Source organism: Pseudochaenichthys georgianus, chromosome 10, assembly GCF_902827115.2.
Source record: "Pseudochaenichthys georgianus chromosome 10, fPseGeo1.2, whole genome shotgun sequence".
NCBI classification, from domain to species: Eukaryota; Metazoa; Chordata; class Actinopteri; order Perciformes; family Channichthyidae; genus Pseudochaenichthys; species Pseudochaenichthys georgianus.
In genome coordinates this window covers 14423941-14440424 of record NC_047512.1, presented here as the reverse complement: position 1 = coordinate 14440424, position 16484 = coordinate 14423941, and the positions used below count along the sequence as shown (strand labels likewise).

Sequence of the window (16484 nt, the reverse complement as noted above, 5' to 3'; positions counted from 1 at the left end):
TTTTAAATACGTCAATCAAAAATAATATGTGAGTGAATTCTCTCATTTCTAACTAGTCACGACTATCATATCATGACTTTAATGTGGAATTACTTATCAACACATGCAAACCTCTGTTAGTTAATGCAAATGTGAGTTAAGCTCAGCTAATTTTGAATATAACTAATTAGATTCTTCCTTTGAAATTACTTAATTTGAATAATACTGTAGATGTCGTAACAATGACCTAATGAAATGATGAAGCGATAACAAATGTATAGTCCACATTCGTAGCCATTATTTACTGCAATATACCTTCCGGCCACAAGGGGCAGCCATACCTTAAGGCAGCAGTGAGTGCAATGTTGATAAGAAATTCGATGAAGAAGCACATATTGACGTTAATCAAATTCACCTGTTGGAATAAGCTATCATTTTGTAAACTCACGGATATATCACACTGATATAAATTGGCTTTAACTTTAGCAGGAAAGTAATTATATTACAGTTCTAGATGATATTGTTGCATCACTTAACATTGTACTATTGTGGACAAAAAAAAAGGTTCTGAATCGGCTTTTGGTAAAAATATGTGGATAGATGCATTTGGTTGAAAGTTGCCAAAGCTGTTAAATTAATGTACAGCATCAGGGTTGTCATCGGCGGCGGCGGAAGAAATGTTGGCTTGGCAAGACTTGGGATCTGACAACTCCATGCACACATAACAGAGACGGTGGGAGTTTGGAGGGTAGCTACATTGAAAGTGGTAATTGGTCAACTAATTTGTTCAAGCCAGGAAATCAGCAAGTAGATTGCACAGTTTATTCAATTAAGAAAAGCTGGTTTGGAGCTGTTCATCAACCCCTGCAACCCAACGAAAATAACTGTATGACACTAACCTTGACAGAAAACATATTCCTTTACCTGTGACCTGTAGTTTTGTGACACATCATTTAGTTAATTTGCATCAGGAAGTTGGCATTTACAATGTTTGACTTTACATTTCTGTCATTGTTCCAGAGCTGACTGACTTGATCCTGTCATAGCCTGCTTTGGAGTGCAACCCAATGTGATCGATGGAGTTTGAGCATTTTATGGATCAGTTTTCACTCTCAAAGTCAATGAAGAAACTCCTCTAAAGGTAAGACCTTGCTCCATTAACTCTATGCAGTGTGATGTTTTGTTTATTGTGCATTATCCTAAGCTCGTGTAGTGGATGTTTATCGTGGCTGTTTTTTATTTGGCTTGGTTGACCTGCTTATGGATGGTTATTGAACATCATTTCTGCTATAGATTCATCTCTTTATGACATTGTTTTCATGAGTTCAGTTTGTCTTCTCACATGATCAGCCTGATGTTGTGGTTGGTGTTACTGTTCTCTGGCTATAAGTAGAGTGCTGAAGGGTAGCTGCAGTTATTGAGAAGGGCTATCATATCAAACTGTTATTATGCAACCTGAGACAAGTTAGGTGTGCATGCTCTTTATTTTCATTTTGGACATTTAGACATGATTATGTGTTCTGTGGTATTCAGAAGTGCATATTTGCATTGATAATAGAGCTGAAATGATTAGTAAACACATTGAAAATGCTGTCAAATAATTTCCTGTTTCTCTGTTTTATATCATATTAAACAGAATATATGTTTTTTTGACTGCAAAACACATTTAAAAGACATTTTTAAACATTTTCTGACAAGTGATTAATTAAGAAAATAGCCAGAATAATAATGAAAATAATCATTATAATCATCACATTGCTAAGCCCAGGGCTATATCATTTACACAGCACTTCTACCAGCCCAAAATATGTGGGCCTTTTCTGTTTTACTTTACACCTGTTTCACAATGGCAACTATTAAACCTGTGAATAGTCCATGTTCAGGGGATAACCCCACATATTCAAAGATTACCCCTTACCACAGCAGTGCCAGCAAACACTGAACTAAAGTCAGGGTTGGCCCACTGTAGGGTTTTGCCAGAATGGAATCTTCCTCAGCCCCAGGCCAACAGCTCCCATAGCCCTGGGCAAAGTGCTGTTTTAAAGGGGCTATTTACGATTACTGAGCTGAATGTTTTCTTAACTATTAAATAAATTGTTTAATCCATGAAATAGAGAAACGATCATATTCTTAAATCTCAAAAAGTTTTATGTTTGAACAACAGCCCAAACCCTTAACATATTCAGTTTACTATCACATTAGAAAGATGATAGAGAAAATCATTTAAGTGAAACCTGTCATTTTTCTTTATGTGGGTCGGTTTTCCAATTGTAATGGATTAATTGAGTCTTTCAGCTCTTAAATCATTGCGGTCTTTCCTATATTGGATCTGCTCTATGCCAGTAAAAAAGTTGGTACTTACTGTAGGCCCATGTTGTCTAATGCACAAAACTCCTTACTGTGAGTTCTCTTGACCAGTGGTGCCAATGTTCCATTAAGTGGAAAAGAGGATTGTTCTGCAGAAGAAGTTTGAGAAGCTTATATAACAATTTGATACATTAGTCATACTAAGACTGCTAAAACGAAACACCAAAATTGTGTGAGAAAGATAGTGCTGAGGGGGCAAGGATAAATGAAATGAAAGTGATAACTCTAATAATTTAAAGAATCTGAGTGAGTTATTTAAGGACATCTTATAATACATCTGCGGAGCACCTGCAGCCATTCTCCTCCTTGAGTTTGTTCAGTTTGCCAAGTTTAATTATCCAATCTTGACAAGTGTGTGCAATGTTCTGCAAAAACGACACATCTTTATTCTCCCTCTTGATAACAGTTTTCCTGTAGAAAGTTTTGTGTTAGCCAATATGGATATCAAATGACCGATACACAGATAGGTTGGTAACTATCCTGGCCTGGAGTAAACCAAGTGAGTTTTGCCTTGCACGTCCAGTGTCAGACTCACATAATTTATAAAATGATTGCTACTTTTTTCCCTCACTTTCTGTAAAATTGAAATAACTTTAAAGACGTGTCCCGAACTGAGTCTACAACTGTGGTCTGTTATCCTACTAGAAGCAAGTTGTTAGCAGCACACTGGACTGAAGTCAGTTTGTTGTGTACATATTTTGATATGTTTATACATGACTTAGTGCAACACAGTGAGGGACAGCTGGGTTGTGTCAGTTTATGTATGCTTGAGACAAATAAGAAAAGCAACAAAGAAGAAACAGTTTTTTGAGAAATAAGTAGCTGACAGCGAGTTTCATAATATTGTCCTGACAAAATGCTGTTTAGTATTACTAAACGGGAGGAAAACATGCCATACCAGTCAGTACTTTGGTTTTGCTTATGACTAATGATTTTTAGCAAATTCATCTGACATTTTATGATCAATAGAATGATTATGATAATTTGAATATATTCATACTTTAAGAACAAGTATGCCATGCTTAAGTTAAGATGTAACTGCAGCTCACTAAATTCACCCTCATTAGTGTTGATTGCTAAGTATTTTGTCACAGTTATTAGGTCTATACTACAGTACATAGAAAATGCAGTACATAGAAAATGCAGGGTCTTACTTACAGTAAGGGGTTACACAGTTAGGCCCTTCATGACAAAACAAACAGTGGAAAGGTAATGACTTTGTAATGAGGCGTTGCTATGCATTGAGATTACAGTTAATCTGGTCCAAAGCAAATGAGTTGGGAGGTCCGACCTCGCTAGAGAGAATTACATTGCAGTAAGGGATTCAGGGATATTGAAAATATGCTTATGCTAGTCTTTCATTATGGAGAAGGAGTGCAAATTACCCTCCCTAAGAACTTAATTAGTTTGAGCAAACTTGACGGCGAAGAGAGATGCGATTTGGCACAGAGTGATCAGGAGAGCCCCAGGAGTTCTCAGATCTGCATATTTCTCTAATTGTGTCACATGCCTGCAAAATACTGTACACTACAAAAACAGTTAGAGCACACTCGATATATCAATTTATTGTGTAATTTATTCTTTGAAATCGTCTTTAAAGAAGTTGAGAGAATGTTGGAAATGTTTTGAGACAAAAGCACCCCCCGTAGAGCTCATTCACATCTCAGATCTAATCTAGCCGTTCTTGTTCTCCACACTCTCTCACACTTATGGGAAGCAAATTGTAACTTGCAAAATGCTGGCAGTGTTACGATGCATAATATCACTTGAAAGAGTGATGGCAGCACCTGACCACAAGTTTCAAATCTAATATATTAAGAACTTCAAAAATGATCTGCAAGTAAATGTGTGAACGTGATATTTACATGGCATTTTCATCTAGTCATAACTAAATGAAATGGAATACATTGGCCTTTACATTATATCAGGGATTATGATCTGACTATGATATTTTAGAATAATCTATAATATGTGTTTAAAGTTGTTGACTACATTTATTATTTGGAGTATAATGATAAATAGTTTTTTTTATAAATACATATAACAAATGCACAATTTTAAAGATACTACTATTGACGTTGCCTAAAGGAATTTACAACAAAAGCCAGGGCACTGCTTTAGGCCATTTATTCACACCTTTATTTACTGTGGAGAAAAAAAGGAACACCCATCAGCAAAGATTGTTTGGCCTTGAGACCATAAATTATGATACCATTGGAATCAACTGAAAACGAACCTTTGGAGCACCTGGAGAGGTCGCTTCTGCCTCTGTCCCTGCAACATATCTTTTATGGCCGAGGTGTGTTCCATAGTGACAATTTGCCACGAGGTCTAAGTAATGCGATGTGGGCAGACAAAGACCTTTGCCCTTCCTGTTGCTTCCCACAAGGCAAAGAGAGGTTTCTGTCTTGTCAAGGTCAACCTCCCTTTCAAGCAGACAGCACTTCAAACTGCAGGGACTGCACTCACCTCTGAGCCACCTACAGTAGGAGCCTCACAGAGAACCCGGCCCTCTCAATACTTGCAATTACTGCAGAGAACACCACACTGCTGTTGCATTGCAGGAGCTGAAAAGACAGCAGAGAAGTGTAAACAAAGAGGTGGTTTAGATGGTCCACTGACACATTGGGCCAATTACTCATGTCTGTGGTCTACAATTGGCTGTCTGGAAGAAGGAAAATGGGTCTGAAGTGAAACATCATTGAGGTCCAACAACATAAAATGTTATTTACCTTTTCCCTTCATACCATCAACAAAGAGTTGTTTGGAATTTTGAAGTGTGAAGTCAATAATTACTTTTTTAGTTGATACATGGTTGATATATCAGCCTGTGTAATGTTATGAAACGGTAAAACACAAGTACTTTTTGAAGGTGACATTCTCTTTTCTCTGCTGCTGAGAAATGTAGATTGGCTTGTAATGTCTTGTCAGGTCACTGAATCTGGTAAACAGTGCCAATAAAGTCTGTTCAAAAACAATGTGGGCGCAGAGGGAACAATGCTTTTTTTTGCCAGTTTTGTACATACTGTATTTTTGCTCGTCAAAATCAAGCATAAGCCTTAGCAGAACTGCAGATGGTGAACAGAAGCCTTTCCCAAGTTTTGCAGTGTTTTCTTTCAAAGTAAATGGCAGACTTCCACCACACGACTGTTTTCTTTCCTGTAGACTAAAACCACTCAATTTATCTCAGAACCAAAACCAATTTATTGCCAAGTGTATGCAATTTATACATATATACATAAGTGCCAAATGCATTAGGTACAATGAGTGGGTAACCCAACCCTTTTTTTACAGTGCGCTGATACAACTCTTATACGCATTACCATACAGTCCACTTTCTGTGTGCTCATGGTTTGCATGACGCGCAGCTGTACCTTTATACAGACAGATATGCATGTTAACATCAGTGTACAGGGTTAATGTAGGCATCAGTTACCAATTGTAGCTGTATCACGGAGGTCCACAACTTTGTTTTCTTGGAAGAATGCTTTAAAAAAAGCTGTACTTGTTGGGGGTGCTGTTGGCAGTTCTATCGCATATTCAAGCTGGGAGCGCTTGGAAAATGTGCTGGCTTTTCTCTGCTGATTGGACCACAGCCTTTTGTTGGATGGCTGCAAAATAATATGATATTACTATATATGTAATGGAAATATAGAATAGACGTGGTGGCTGTCACTCCTGGCTCCCGGGCTCAAACCTCCACCTGCTGCAATCAGCTTAGCACCCTCCCCACTACACACCTGATTCCCATCAACATTTACAAATGGCATATCAGCGGAGGCTCCACAACCTGTCAGCGCCAGATCGATGTTTAACCCACAGTGGTAAAACTCTCAGCCTTCTTAGCATTATTAGCTATTTTCCTCAACACAGTATATTCTTCTTACGTGTTCTTCTTGTGCTCCAGGATCACTCACCGGCCGCCGTGCTGTCATCACCAGCCGCCACCAGTCGCCATTTCCAGCCGGATTACTCTCCACGCTCCTCCACCTCAAAATAAACCTTTTCCAACACTCTGCCTTGTCCTGCGTTTGGGTCCTCTCGAATAACGTAACAATAGATTCTGTGATGACAGTTTCTTTGGGAGCTGTCCTCAACTCCCACAAGCCTGGACGTTACTTTTACTCCCCTATGATTATAATCTTGATTTTCCGCCACACAATTTGGTTGCTATTGAGGTGAACCAGTGCCACTTTGTATGCTGTCACTGATGACTAGTCAAATCAGCTTTTTCCCTTCCATTCAAAAGCAGTCAGTAGCTGCTCCACAAAAACACCCTGTCTGCACATTGTGACACCTCTGTCTCAAGATACTGTATTTGTCTACAATAAAAAATGCCGCCCCTTTTCTTGGTTGAGGGGTTTGTATTAAAGCTCAACATATCCACAAATGCTATGTGGGCTATTCAAGAGCAAATCTTCATCATCTTTGAAATATCATTTCATGTCAATACCATATAGTCACCAATATGCCAGTGCATGAAAACAACTAAGAAAGTAATCATTATTTCTTGAGGTTTTGAATTCCCTTGAGACCATGTTTTATCAAATGAGCATTTGGTCGTTAGTAGAGATGCACCTTGGTGTGATCCCTTTCTAAGATGGTCTCTATAGTTTAAAAATAACAGAATATTTTGTTTATTTGTGATGATGCAGGTGTATGAATTTCACAAAGCTCTGTACTGTTATAAATATGTTTTTTAATGTCGTTGTTTCATAAAAAGAGAATATGCATTCTGAATGTAAACATTTATTATACTGCAAATTGAAAGAAAGGTTGAGAAAGTTGGATAGAAAACCCATTACTGTTCTCCTTCACAGTTCCCTCCATACCTCCTGTGTTCTTGTGAATTAACTTTCAAGGGCAAAGAGTTTCGGCAAATATTTCATTTCCCAAGATGGCCATCACTCAAGCTATCACTTGAACAACTCAAATCTGTCTTTTGTGAAGGAATAAGGGGAAAAGATAGAGGGTATATAGCAAGTTGAAGATGACTGATATTACTTTGTGGTCTTTTTTCAGTGTCAATATCTGAAGCCAGACGTAGAAAAAGTTATTGGATTCCTCAAGATGTCTCTGTTATCAGTGGACAATACATATAAGAGATATCTCTTTACTATATTGAAAGACATTTTAATTGTAATTATTAACTATTAAAACTACACAGTTGCACATCATTATAAATGCTTCAGCTAATTAGGATGAATTTGACTTATTTTAAGGATAAAAAGAAAACTGCTTGTGACATTGTGTTAAATGTTATTTTTTGCTTTCTTCAAAAGTATCTATTTTTAATGTATTGGGTCTTTCTCTGTTAGTTTGCCCGTTAATCATTTGATGGTTTGAGCAACATGGCAGTTACCCAGCAGCGATGTAAATTGGGCTTCAAAGACGAGGTTTATTTTTAAAATCAGAGAGCTTGCGGTTCTTATTCAGGTTGATTATGTCGACATACAAAGGCTTGACGGAGAGAATTAAAGAACAAGCGTCAGCGTGTGAAATCAATGCATTCCATTTCCTTTACACATTTTCGATTCTTTGTGCTTAAAGGAAACATCTTGATGGGCCTCATCATGGTGCTTTGAAGAGTAATAGTCTGTTTTCATAAAGCATATCGTCAAACTGATAACAGTGTCAGCATTTTCTCTGCTGAATTAGGTATGTTGACAACAAACGAGTAAAACAAAAAAGACGGCGTGCTCTGCATTTAAAATGGGAGGCCATTCAAACATTTATCATACCCGTCGGTAATTCCCCCTTCTCCCTCCACCTTGTTTGACTATTAACTGATTCTTTGTATATATATTTTAGGGAAGACAACAAAGTTGGTTTCTAAAGTGCATGTGTCCATGGGGGGGGTGATGTTGAGGACAAGGATCTAGAGGTCAACGTCTTACCGGGTGCTGCTTTCACCACGTCGAAACAAGAGGCAAAAGGTCGTATTACCCCCACCAGGATATGAAAAGAGAAAACAGTGCATTAGCCAGCTTTTGTTCCCCCAGCTTACAAGGGCTGCTCCCACTGGTGCTGCTGCTTCTTTGTCCCCAGGGGCTCAACGGGTCACAGGCCTTCAGGGTAGAAAGGACAGGGGGTTGTCATACTCCTTTCCAAAGTTCGGTGCCTTCGTCTGTCAGACCCCTAAGCCATCAATGGGAAACAACTGTTGCTCCGTTATCGCAATACAGAGATATTAAAGCTATTCATCTCGATGCCCTGCCACTGCTGAGACAGCTCGGAGGGGCTCTGATGCATGCTTAATACACTAATCACGCTCTCTAGAACCCCTCCTTGCTCCCCTAATCTCTTTCTGTCTCTGGGTCTCTCTTTCTCATAACTTTGATAACGCATGCCATGCAAACATAAATTGACATGGAGTACACTCAGAAAATACTGACATCCCCTGCACAAATACATCACTGTGCGCTGTCTTCTGCTCGGAGCCGGCTGGCAGTGTGTTGCCTTCAGGGGACTTGTTTATTTTTCCAATGCCGACAGCTTACTTTGAGGGCTATTTCTGTCTGAAGCCAAGGTCCCATTTTACACCTTCTTCTGGGTGTCCATTTGGTGCCAACATATCAAATTATTTGGGATAAGGATGTGCACGCTCGTGGGTGCTGGTACCCATAATGATCCAACAGAGCTGCTGAAGTCACAGACATGATATTATTATGTATGCCTGGATATTTTCAGAAGTGGTTATCATTTTTATTTTTTTTGCTTAATTGTTGGTCATCAACATTTTATCAGTTTTATTTGATATTCCGTTTGCAGTAGTAGCAGGAAAAAGAAAAGCATTCTCAGAGTTGAGCGGCAGGAACAAAGCAATGTTTAGCATTTTATTTGGAAAAAGTTGATGAATTATCAACATTTGATCAGACTGATATCTGATATTAACAGATCACTTTAACTCAAGTTGTACACATAAAAAAATAGGTAAAACAATATGTATCATTATGTTTTTTAAAAGCATAATCTGAATGTTAGATTAGATTTCTCTTAAATGTGTTTAAAAACATGCATATTGATTTTGAAATGAGCAAATCAAATGGCTCTAATCTATAATTAATATATTAAAGACTTTATTGTGTAGGGTAGTACCGAAACACCTTCCAAACTCATTAGAACTAGCTCAATGCATGTTAACACACAAACTCTCATGAGAGATAGTAATGGCAAAGGAAAGTACCTTTACTATGAAGTAAAGGTACTTTCCTAAACATCTCTCGGTTGTATTCGATTGCACTGAAGCTCACTATGCAGCGAACTGTAGGTTGACTGATCAATTACTGTGGTAATGTTCATTTGAGGCTGTTCACAGCCGCTGGTATGAATCAATAGCTTTAATGACGATGGGGACTATGTATTCTCCGTTATTAATGTCAGTGATCTTTTTCGAACAAAGAATCTGACAAACTAATTCCTGTTCTAGAGCAGAGTTTACTGCGATAACTTATGACTTCCAGTCATTTTAACACGTTTAATGTAGTCTAATTTGAAAACAATTGCAGGCCTTCTCTTTTGCTATTTCTAACTTGTCACTTTCTAACTTTATCTGTTGAACACTTTTCTATAGAATATTTGCTAATTATAAATGGCAGAACACTTACACAATTAATTCTATTAAAATGTGTATTTTTGTTTCTTGTACTGTATTTTCAAAGCTTTATTCCATGGATATAAAATGTAATTGTCTTTGGTTCCCTCCCAGGGGCGGTTCTAGGGGGGGCAGGGGGGGCCAGTGCCCCCCTAACACTGACCTCTGACCCCCCTGTGGCCCCCCTAACAATGACATTTTTTTTTTTAAATATTAAATGTGTTAGTGCAAACATTGCACTATAACTTAAGCTGAAGCTAACAGTAATAACTATAAGATCTATCTGAAATAAATAAGTGTACTGAAACAAATACCAATAACTGTATTGCATTGTTTTGTTATGCGCAATTACTTCATACTGTCTAGTTCTCTTTTTCGTCCTGCATTTATTGTGCCCCCCTCAGAAAATAACTGGTCCCCCAGAGGCCCCCCCCAGTCAAATTGGTCTAGAACCGCCACTGTTCCCTCCCATACCACAAGCTTCAATGACCCTCTACCATGCACATTTTTTTTTTTTATTCTAACTGCGTATGTTTTCCGACATCAAAATGTGTGGCACCCATTTAGAGGAAATTGCTTTTTTGCTAAAAAGCCCTTCGATCCTGGGGTCAAGGAAAATCACCCGGGAATGAAAGTTTTAACAAAACATTTTATGTGGATACGTTTTTGCTTTGCTAAACTTCAATGTTGACTGACTGTAGATGAATAGCTTTAGCCTGTCAGACCATCACTATCTAACAGTTGTTTCTTGGCAGCATTTCATGTAAACATCACAAAGGAGCTTTCCGTTTATTCCTCCATCCGGTGTGCTTTAAACCAAGGTTAGCAGTGTTTTTTTATTTACCATAACAAACTGCAAATTTCGTATTTGAATAGTTTTTCATTGTTTGTATGTGATCAACATGTGCACAATGTACCATTGTTAAAGGTTGATTAAAGGAAATGTAAAAAAGTGACATTGTGATCTTGACGTGCATCCAATGTGCGCGGAGCACACACGGCTGCGGTAGTGCTTGTCTTGTTTTATTTTTTAAATTGCAAAATCACTTTACAACTTAACAATTAATATCTATATTACCAACAAAATAACCTTCAACTTGGCACTGTAGTCTTCTCCACACAGCTCATCTTCTTCACCTCACTACTTGTTTTTTACACTAAACCAATTAACTAAGTCCTTCTGATGAATGAATACATATTTAATTATTTTTCTTAGTGCCTGTCGGCACATAACGCAAACAGACACAGGCCGGCTCTAGTGAAAAGATCACTACACATATATGCATAAAGGGAGAAGGGTCCCTATTAATAATGATAATTTGTCATTATTAGTTGATGCATGTTGGTTTAATAAATCCTCTCAGAATGTTGGATCGAAAAGGCACAACGTGATTCTCCTCACATAGTTGTTATTTATTTATATCATATTTTCTATATGATATTTATAGAAAACCATTTTATTTGTCCGTCAGTATCATTTCAATTCAGTCACAGTGAGAAAAGATGGCGACAGATCAAGGCTAAAAGGTGATTTGTACTCAATGACTCTTCCAGGCAGTGAAATGATGTGAAATTTCAAATCGAAACCATGACAGCTATCTATAGCTCTCTTTAAGAGTTTTTCCTTGTACAATGCAAGTGTCTAAGAACGCTAAGGATGCTACACACACTGTAAAGCCCCCTGAGACAAATGTGTAATTTGTGATATTGGGCTATATAAATATAATTTGATTGATTCATAGTTTGCTATTTGAAAACAACATGTTTTTTCAGGATGTCCATTTGCATGCCAGTGATGATTCTCTCTTAAGTATTCTGCGGTGATTTAAAGTCCCCTTCTTTTAGTCTTGGCTCAGTATGCTTTAAACCTCAGCTGAGGTGGTACTGCATAAAGTACCAGGTACTATCCATAAGGAAAACCAAAAAAGAGCAGGAGTAGAGCGGTACCAGGCGATTGGAAACATTGCACAACATATTTCAATGGGAGGGAACTGAATGATGATAGGGCCTCTTTATTCTTATTGAGTGAGGTTCAAGGTCACCCACTGAGGCTGCCATATAGCCATAACATATTTCCACCTGCTCAAACTGTCTCATCATAACCGTCAAACCTCAACAGAATATTACCTTCGTGCCCTCTGGCTCAGCCCACTTATCCAGAACTTCAGGTCGGATGTCATAAGAAAAAGCTATCTTAGATTCATAGTCAGAACCTCCCTCCACTCTATGTCCTATTGTTACAATGATTATGCCCTTTGAATAAGACGCATACCTTCTGACTACACTAATGACTATATAGCTTTAACCAGAAATGACGGTTCCCTGTACAAACAGCAGGTTAAACAGATCTGTAGAAAGTACCCCTAGGAACACGAGCAATTTATTTTCCAAAAATGCTCCCAAATTCTTTTATACCTCCAGCAATCAATTTGACTTTTCTCCTTCAACATACATCATAGGGATGGGAATCCCCAGAAGCCGAATGATATGATAAAATGAAGATACTTAAGTCACAAATACAAAATGATTGCGAGTCTAAACATTTATAGTACGTTTCACTAAATGAAGCCTGTACATCATATTGTAGCTCAATGGAAGGACCAATTAATTGTTGTCCTTCAACAAGAAAATTGCGAGTTTTTTTTATCAATGTGGAAATACTTATTCCCAATCAAATTAGCATGGGGCTAAACCGATTTCTAAACCAATGAATGCAAGAAAATGATTACCAATGGAAATGCCATTGAGAAGATAGCTTTTTATTGTAGCATTTACTGTTACTTGTATGCAAATGTTTTGTGTTACAATTTGGTATACTGTACAAGTGACTGTGTCTCCATAAGTATGTCTTCTTCTTACTAATTGTATTAAGTTAAGATGGTCTGAACAAATAATCCATTCCTGAAACAATCAAACGGGCAGGTGGCATGGTTCAAAGTGAAAGAACACTAAGTAAAGTACTTGCCGGTGAAGCGAGCTGGAAACTCTAAATTGTGTTTGTCTAAGTGTGTTTGCCTTGTGATAGACTGAAGATCCGTCAATGTTGTACCCTGCCTCTCACCCATTGCATGCTGGGATAGGCACCAACCCCCTGTGTCATTGAACAAAATAAGTGGATATAGAGATGGATATAGTCGATACAACAGTCACATCCGTCCTCTTTCTCTTTCCTTCTCTCTATTCAGGGTTTTTCAGAATTATCATTCTCGCGGTGCTGCTGTTCTGTCGCAAGGGTCCTAAACTCTGAAACACCATCAGTTCACAGGGGACCTATAGTCCTTTTCCCTGAGCTTTAGTTTCAGTCATCAAGGCCCTATCCCTCATGGCTGCCGTCTCAGGGGAAAAGCCCAGACAAAGTGGCATCTGTGGAATTACAGGAAATCAAGAGTAACAAGATAACTTTGAAGAAATAAGAGCTGCTGCCTCAGTCGTTGCAATAGTAATTATGTAATTCATTACGTAGTGTACACTACATTTGTCAAGGACTATACTTAATAGTAAATCACACAAAATGTAACCAATGAATAATCAATATCATAGTGACAATGATAATTAACCGCCCCCCACCTAACCCATGCATGTTATTGTTTGATACTTTTTTATTTTCAAGTCATTTTCAATCATTAGGGTCACAGTGCATTCAAATACAACGTTGATATTTGAATATGTGTTTTCACCAGTTTTCTGCCTTCACGTAGTAAAAACTAAACTCTTGTAGAATTTCATTATTCTTCATATCCAGACTTATGTCTGAGGTGATAGCCCTTCACAATTCAGAGGGTTCAATCATTATGTCTCCTTAACTGGAAACGTATTGTACTTATTGCCTAAGTTTGTCCCGGCTAAATATTGTTTGTGTTAGCTGCTGTTGCGCCCAGAGCTATAGATGATGACAGATATTTTTATAAACTCTTTTCTTGCCTGGCCTGCAGCACACTGGCTAGCAAAAATCTTCAGCTCACCTGAGACCAATGGCAAGGTCACTGGCGATCAAAACGCCACCTGCTTCACTTGGGAGTGGGGTCATGCCTCTGGCTGGCAAATGGCTTAGAATTGCTTTGGTTTGAACATTTTTGTCACCACCCGCTTTTAAGAAATTCAGTATGCAAAGAAGTTATTAAATGTGGTGATGCAGTTTCAAATTAAGGAGCACTACTGTTAGCAGGTATATTTTCAGCTTCTCACTATTTCTGTGTTCAGCGGGTGATTTGAGTTCACTGACTGAAAGCTGTAGCGTCAATGGTTTTTCAGAAGTAGGTGGGACACATTGTTCACCAGATGTAGCATGTGATGGCGGTATTGCTTTATCTTCCATGTTCAGTTACAGCTTATTTGTTTTTAAATACGTTGATGCTTGCCACTATTTTATTATATCATTCTATGTCATCCAAAGACAGAAGAAAAACATAACATGTCCATCTTGAAAGTAGTTGATTGCCTGTTTTACATGTTATAATGCCCATTATGAATTCATGTGGATTAAGGAAATGTCTTATGTAGAAGTGCAGTATGGGCTTTGTTGGTAAATTATCATAAATGTTGTTTATTGTTAGTTCATCATGCACATTTAGGGAATTAATTTTAATGATGAATTGAGTATCACAGCAAAACATTGCTTTTCTCTTTGGCAATCAACCAGTGTGAATTGAGGCACTCATTAAGACCAGCATTGTAATTGCTTGGTGGTGTTACACTTTGATTTACTCTCATCAATAAATAAATTACAATCACTGCTGTTAGATTATACTGTGTTCCCTATTCTCAAGTGATGAGATGAGGCTGTTAAGAAGTTAATTTATGATATACATGAACATGTAATCTAGGATATATGAGTGTTCCTCACCCTCTGTATTCTAATGCTATATCCTATTACTGTGCAATATGGTGGTGTCACTTGTCCTGTAGGAATCTGACTACATCTCAATATTTCAATGTGAAGCTCCTCATTTCTGACATCTTCCTCTCTTCCCCTTCCTGTCAGGCACTTTCACGTCACTTGCACATATCACTATACATATTGTATTATCTCATCTGACACTGAAATACACCTATCTCTGATCTGGTAGTGTTTCTACGTGGAACAAATCTGCTCAAATCATCAGTGTTTTAATCATGATTTAAAATAAATTCTCTCACTCAGAGATGTCTTGCTATTTACAATGCCAAGCCTCTTGGCAGATTTGATGACTCCAACAACAGAGAAATAAAAATAATTCTGAAAATGTTTAGCCCAGTGGTGTTTTGCAAAAGGCCATTTCAAGAACATAAAGAGCCAGAGGGAACATTTCTTGGATGCAGAGTTTCTTTTGTGTTGTATCAATTTCTTATGGCATGCTGCTGTTACCCTTCTCTAATGGTGCATAAAGCCACCCAAAACATTATTTTAGGAGCCAATCTCAAGGGTTTTTACCATTGAGTTTTCAGTCAACTGCAGTGGGATTGTGCACTTTGCATCATTCCTTAATGTTAGAAGGGCGTGTAATCCGTCATAACTGGTGAAATAATGATATATGATGCAAAGCAGTATATGTCACATAGATACAGATGATGATCTTTAAATAAAGCGCTGTCTGATTGTTCTAATGTGAATGTATGAAGAATTCATGACAAACCAAGTCCACCAGGCGCCAAATTAACCTTTTGTTTACGAGAATATGGAATTGAATATTCTTATGTCATCTTCATTTAAAAAAGAAATAAGCTTTCCAGGGAGAAACAATATGTCTAGATTTGCTTTTTAATCATCTTCGAGAGTCAAACCTCTTAAGCACATCTGTCATCTACTAATTAATGGAGATAGCTGTTCAATGTACTGCCGTTTAGTTATATACAGAATATTAATGTTTGCAAAATAAACAATTAATTGTTCACTTTCTGGAGAAACCATTCTCTTTCCAATATATCAGGATTATTCAAACAACATTTCCCAACAGACCGAATATATTTTTTACCGATCAAAATGTTCTATTTTTTTAGTTAAATGAGGATCAAGGGATTCTTTAAGCGGCTCTACACTTACTGAAGGCAATGCCCACAGCATTTAACTGATGGTATCAAGCTAGGCTAACTAAGTAATGTAATATTGATGAGGGACAATTACCCATAATGGCATGCAGCACTTTCTGGACATTGTCACCTATTAGCCATTTTAGAAACAAAGCCTGTACTGCAGTGCCGAGTAAAATCTAATAGCGGATGCAACCACAGTCATTCTGTTGGTTAACAAATTAATAATCTTTTAAAATGCTTCTCATGTTGAATATCAATAATGCACTATCCTTAAGGATGCAGTGGTAGCAGCCAAAAGGAAATATACAGCTAACAAATACATAGATCTGTATGTTGCTTTTCCAACCACTCATCCTTTACCTGCAAAAGCAATGATACACGGTCAAGGAAAGATGTTTAGCAGAAATCATAAAGAGTTAGAAAAGTTAGATGCATACAAAAAGAAAATTGAAGTTAAAGTAAACTACAGGTATATTCACATACATACAAGAAAGTGTATAGGACTTGATTTTAGGTTTTCTTGTTCTTGTGGATA

The 16484-nt window shown here is 37.7% G+C and overlaps 1 long non-coding RNA gene across 1 annotated transcript; it reads left to right on the top strand.

Moving 5' to 3' along the window:
- Positions 1-430: 430 nt before the first annotated feature.
- On the top strand, positions 431-7019 carry LOC117454443 (uncharacterized). The gene is made up of 3 exons (XR_004552989.2): positions 431-745; positions 1000-1120; positions 6254-7019. It is a non-coding gene; the product is annotated as an uncharacterized lncRNA (long non-coding RNA).
- Positions 7020-16484: the final 9465 nt, after the last annotated feature.